The sequence below is a fragment of the Crinia signifera genome, chromosome 11 (genome assembly GCF_055691185.1).
Source record: "Crinia signifera chromosome 11, ASM5569118v1, whole genome shotgun sequence".
In the NCBI taxonomy this organism is placed as follows: domain Eukaryota; kingdom Metazoa; phylum Chordata; class Amphibia; order Anura; family Myobatrachidae; genus Crinia; species Crinia signifera.
This window is the reverse complement of record NC_139227.1, coordinates 114,406,121-114,412,120: the sequence shown is the minus strand read 5'-3', so window position 1 is coordinate 114,412,120 and position 6,000 is coordinate 114,406,121. Positions and strand designations below refer to the sequence as shown.

Genomic DNA, 6,000 nt, shown 5'->3' with positions numbered 1-6,000 from the left:
ATTGCTTACTTTACCATATCATCAGTTGGCAAGTACAACCTTCTGTTTCCAGCTTCCATAATAAAACTGGCCTCTGCCTGTTTTCTGCCTCTGGGTGCACTACGCTGTTGCTTATGTACAAAGGTCTGTTCAAGCCTCACTGATTTGTACATCGGTCCGAGCCTACATCTGAGGCCTTTGTCACGTTGACTCAGACCCCAGGCGTGACAGCATTAAGTTGCCATGGTTATTATGCATAAATACTCATCCAGTGACCCCATCATGTGATATCCTCAGAGCACATGACGCACTGTGGATGAGCTGATTTGCTAGAAAACGCCATCAAATGACGAAGTCATTTGTTGACGAAACGCGTTAGTGGCAGTCCTTGGATGGCGCTGACGCTGTGGACGTCGTGTCTGTTCCCGGCCGTGAGCCTCAGCCGCTGACTTGGAGTTTGCACAAGCGTGCGGATGTCTGATGAACGCTGTCCGGGTTAATATACTACTGCATACCGGCTATCTTAAATCTACATGTATGTGAGCTTTTATTGCATAGTAAAGTGCTGTTTATTTGTATACTCACATCGTGCGCTTTTCTGTTTTTTTCCTGCATATATATGCGGTGTGTACACTTACACACACACACACCCCCCCCCCCCCCCCTCCAGCGGAGAAGGAGTTTAGCCCGAAAACCGTTTTTTCTTCATCGTCTGAGTGCCGGTCTGAACTCCTTCTCCGCTGGTGGGGGGGGGGGGTAAGTGTACACACCGCTCCGTACAAATGGCCCGGTGACATTGTAAATCGCAGCGGCCGTTCGCGCAGTGGACCTGCACATGCACAATCCACCACCCATCCAGACTAATAGGACTTGCTTTACTGAATCTGACCCGTAATCATTCACATCATCCTGACCCAACATGTTCTACTACGCGCACCTTCCTGCTGTGGTCCATTCCTGTCATTGTACTGTACAATCAACCAGTATGTCTTCTTACTGTGCCCCGAAACCCACGGAAACAGGGGGATAACATAGAAACTCCACATAGATCTTCGGGGAGGGATGTGACTTTAATTATACAAATTGCTCAATTTTGCGTCATTTTAGCCCCACCTCTAGACCACCGAATTGAAGCATTTGGATGGAAAAGGGATGATATCAACCTTCGCCCCCATCCCTCGACGTGCAGCCTCTGCATCTCCAAAAAAGTAGGCCAGTATGATTCACTACCTGCACATATCTATTCCTGCACGTTGGATGACAGTTTTACCATCTGTTCTTCTCTGGGCCTTGTACTATTAGAGAGTGTCTAAAATGAAATACAAAGTTCATTCTAATCAATTTGTTCTGAAATGTTATACTTTGTGAGGAAATTATTGTCCGGTATATTACAATGTAATCCCTGACTGCACTTAATGCAGCTCTTAAAGAGAAGCACTAGGTGGCGCCATTGGATAACAGTTTGAGATTTTTAAAACAAGAAATGGTAAGGCGTCTAATGCATTATTGAGATGAACTTTTTCTTTCAACTTAAACCTTGATTACCCCTAGCAGTAAATCGCACGGACACATGACCTGAAATAACTCACACGGACACGTGACCTGAAATAACGACACAGACAACCACTGCATAAGTTTAAAAAGGTAAAGGGTATTTATTGTGGTATGACCCTATTGAAAGGGATGGCCTAGAGAGCGCTTGACGACCAGCCAGTCATAAACGTTAGCAATGGCGGCGACTACAACGCCCCAACTTGTAACTAGGGCGAGGAACCGCCCCCATTGAATTTAAAGCCAGCCTGCGCTGTGACTGTCTTGCCGCCCCTCCTAGGGCCTAATGAGGACAGTTCTAAAAGTGTCCTGCGTCCCCCCTCGGGGGCAGAACTCACCAGCCTTCCTGGCAGAGGGTGGCAATACCTCACAGTGACCACCTGTACTTCAAACTGGACTGCTGATCGAGAGCGCCCTCCCGCCAATTAATATTAGAATTGATGAGAGCCAAATTTGGGTGACGGCCGAGAGGCCATGTGGTGGGTTAGCACAAGGGAGGGAGGGTGGGAATCCAGACTCAAGAGGAAGATGGATCACCTGACTACCTCTTATATACCTCCACCTAAGCTACCACCCCTTCTACACCTGATTGGCTACCCCATCTACACTGCACTTCTATGGGTAAGTGACACTCTGATTTCTATCTTTGTCATACCATCTCAAACTGCACCGACTCTTATATTCCCTCATGCCTAGGCAGCCCTCGCTCTCTCTAAGGCGTCTAATGCATTATTGAGATGAACTTTTTCTTTCAACTTAAACCTTGATTACCCCTAGCAGTAAATCGCACGGACACATGACCTGAAATAACTCACACGGACACGTGACCTGAAATAACGACACAGACAACCACTGCATAAGTTTAAAAAGGTAAAGGGTATTTATTGTGGTATGACCCTATTGAAAGGGATGGCCTAGAGAGCGCTTGACGACCAGCCAGTCATAAACGTTAGCAATGGCGGCGACTACAACGCCCCAACTTGTAACTAGGGCGAGGAACCGCCCCCATTGAATTTAAAGCCAGCCTGCGCTGTGACTGTCTTGCCGCCCCTCCTAGGGCCTAATGAGGACAGTTCTAAAAGTGTCCTGCGTCCCCCCTCGGGGGCAGAACTCACCAGCCTTCCTGGCAGAGGGTGGCAATACCTCACAGTGACCACCTGTACTTCAAACTGGACTGCTGATCGAGAGCGCCCTCCCGCCACAGCTGGGTTCAAAAATTGCCACTTAAAGACAATTACTGTAGAACCCAAGCCCGCCAAACCAATCAATAACTAAGTCAACCAGAGTAACCCAAACCTAATCCCCTATCTGAAACAACTGAACAAGTCCTGAAGTAGAACGGCCATGCCTGGTTCCGACAAATGTACACCATCACTTCTGTAGAAGGATGGGGTCTCCAGTGCTAAAGAGGGGTGTCTAACCGCTGTGCCTCCCATGGACGTGACCGCTTTGGAGACCGCAAAGTTGACCTTGCGTCTGATCTTCTCTAATGACTTGGGGTTCCAGCAGCCCCTCCAGTTGAAACGAGGCACTATGTCGGACCAAACTATCCGCAATCCAGGCCAAAGGCCTACCAGAGTCTTAAGATCAGCCTCGATCCTAAAAATAAGGCCTATGCTGGTTCCCCGGCCTAAGTCATTACCTACTAGGTGTATCACCAAAGCATCCAGGCGACCCCAGCGACGCTCTTTATCTGACAATAATGGTAAAAGACCATTCCACCGGAGACCCCTGACACCGAACCAATGTACTGCCTTCGCCCCTAGCTCTGCCCGGGCCCTGACAGCTAACTGATGATTGGATGCCCATAAAATGTATGAATGCCCGACGAACCAGACAGTGGCATGAGTCGTTGAAGGGGGGGGGGAAGGGCTGAAAAAGAAAACCCTAACCGGTTAGCATTCAAACTTAAACTGTATAAATGCACAACGTAGGGTTAGACATATAATGCACAACATGAATTAGTACACTAGAATCCAAGTGAAGGGGAAAACCTTAAAAAACCTCCGGTGGACTTGAGGGGGGGGGAAGCCAATTGTAATCAGCCCACTATCGGAGGAAAAAGTAAAAAATTCCCTTCACACCGTCGATTCCGTAACGCTGCCGTTACAAAACCGATTGTAAACATAGTTTTTGGATCCAGCGCCGAAGGCGCGTGCTAAACCTTATCTAGACGTATATAAGATTTATAAGCGGAGGACCTCCAGCGGCCGAGTTGCTGAATGGCATTCACTGGAAGGCCCTCCGCTGCTGCGTTGGTGGCCGCACCAATACGGAACGAATGCGTCCCGTAATCGGCGACCTCCAACCCAACGCAGCCACACAGCGCTTAAACACAGCAGTGAATTGAAAGCGCGTCACGGCCATGTATCAGCATGTGCGAGGAACTGGGCCGTAGCGGCAGGCCTCAAAGGCAGATATGCCGTGGCCAGCCGCACGGCGCAGATCCCCTTTCCCGCTGGGACTTAAGGGATGCCAGCGACCTCTGCCCAACTGATCGGTCTCAGACCGGCGGAGCACACAAAGGACGAACCGTCCTTGAAGACCATGTCTTCGAACCGCACCTAAATCAGTGGCATTCTTGAGGCCGCAAATAGCCCGCCGACCCTAAAGTCCCTAAAGAACGCAAAAGGGAACGCCACCCGACAAAGTGACGTCTCTTCTGTGCCCTCCGCTACGCTCTGAACGCAGGCTACAACTTCCACCGCGTCTACAGCTCGATGGACTTGCGGGAATCCGCTGTCATAGTCTCTACTCTCGCCCACCAATCAAAGCCCTTGTTAGCGCAAAGGCTTTGGTGGGGTCCCGTTCTCTGCGTAATTTAGCACGGAATATAACCCGGCTAATGCAACAGCCATGGCAGATGGACAGTCCCGCGCCATAATGCCCATACCCGAAAACAGCAACGATCATCGACCGACTTCCGCTGTTCCCCGGGGACTCCTAAAAAGGCCGCCACGTCCTGCAGCGTGGCTGCATAAGCCCTACTGGTGGAGGGGGCCAGGGATGGCAAGATAATCCACCCATGTCTGCTCTACGATCTGCCCTACAGGACATGGATAAGTGAGCCATGGTCGACCCCTGTAACGTGCTGCGCCATGAAATGTATGATGCCCTGCAAGCAGGGCAATACCAAATGTCTGAGCAGTGTCAGGGGTGACAAAAGGTGCCCTGGTTGTTAGTGTTGTGCACCCCTCCTAAGTTATATCACCATGACCTACCGTCTGGCTTGCCAATCTATGAGCCCACCATCCCACCGCTACAACGATGGGAAAGAACTCGAATAGCAGCGAAATGGCCGTGAAACCCCTCCCAATCCATGATTGAGGCCATGGGGCTGCACGCCATTCGCCCTGAAAAAATGCCCCGGAAACCGTGGACCCCGGGGCCTGTGCAAATACTGAAGCCTGGCCATAGGCGAAGGCTCTGCGGTCCCAGGAGCACCCCATTAAAGTCCACCAGACATGGAGACCAGACGACCAGGTCGTAGCGTATCTCCCGGGACAGCCTAACCGTGGATGGGGAACCTTAGTCCACGCTGTAGCCCCTTCCCGCTTGTGGCGAAACTCCCGCCACTGGGGGCGGCCCAGCGCTCAAAGCTAAGGGACCCCCAGTAATGACTGGACCTGCCTTCGCTTGGCCTTCCTCTTGGCCCGGCCGCCCTGGATAAGGACCCGTTCCTCGTAGACTCTGTCAGCCGGCTCGGCTACAGCCGCCGGCTGTATGGCCAATCTCTAAGCCTAGGCAAGACATGATGCACGGTGGGCCCTTGGCCCTGGCGTCGGCCACTGATACCCATAAGTTAGGGTGTCACGGGAGGAGGCAGGAACAGACCCCATGTCCCACTTGGCCTTGAGTGCATAGTGCCAAAAATTGTGGGCCAACCCGGGTCTTCATCAACAGCTGATAACGCATTTGCAACTTCATAAGTAATAGCATCGTTAGTGGATGCCCCGTGAGTGTAAGACAGGTGCTGGCTTAACCGGTATTTACCCGAAGCCTTCTTGGGTACTACTCCCAAAGGGCGAATAAAACGTGCTGTGCCATGGGTCAGCCGTGCACGGGCCAACCATTCCGCCCAGCGCTGCCACGGCTCGCACCTCCCGTCTCACACCTCGGGGGCATACACCACTGATTTCAAATTCCAGCGTGGAATTCCCTGACGCCGCCAGGGATGGTCAAACTAAAACCGTGACTAACCCTTGTAACAAGAGGGCCTCTTCCCTGTTGGTGTAGGCATGCATACGGGGTTCCAGCTCGACAGGACTATGAAGAGGCCTTACTTATAGCTGGTGCTGGCATCGCCAGCGGGGTGGCTTTACAGGTCTTAGCTGGGTGACTGGCCTCCAATTACCGCATTTGTGGCGAAAAAGATTTGCCGCCTCTATCACACCCTGCATCGTTGTAGGCAAAGCATTTGCATTTAGCAGGCTGCTTGTGCCCTTCTTGCCAGGGGGAAGCTGGCTTCTG

General features: G+C 51.5%; 1 protein-coding gene across 3 annotated transcripts in view; it reads left to right on the top strand.

Annotated features, from left to right (window-relative positions):
- The first annotated feature begins 356 nt into the window (after positions 1-356).
- Positions 357-6,000, top strand: part of C11H11orf91 (chromosome 11 C11orf91 homolog) — a 107,623-nt gene continuing 101,979 nt past the window's right edge. For 2 of the 3 annotated variants that reach the window (XR_014465442.1, XR_014465444.1), the window contains exon 1: positions 357-514. The gene's annotated coding sequence lies outside the window, so the exon portion shown is untranslated. Of the gene's footprint in view, positions 515-1,086; positions 1,321-6,000 lie in introns of those variants that run through there. The other variant, XR_014465445.1, reaches the window with a different exon arrangement.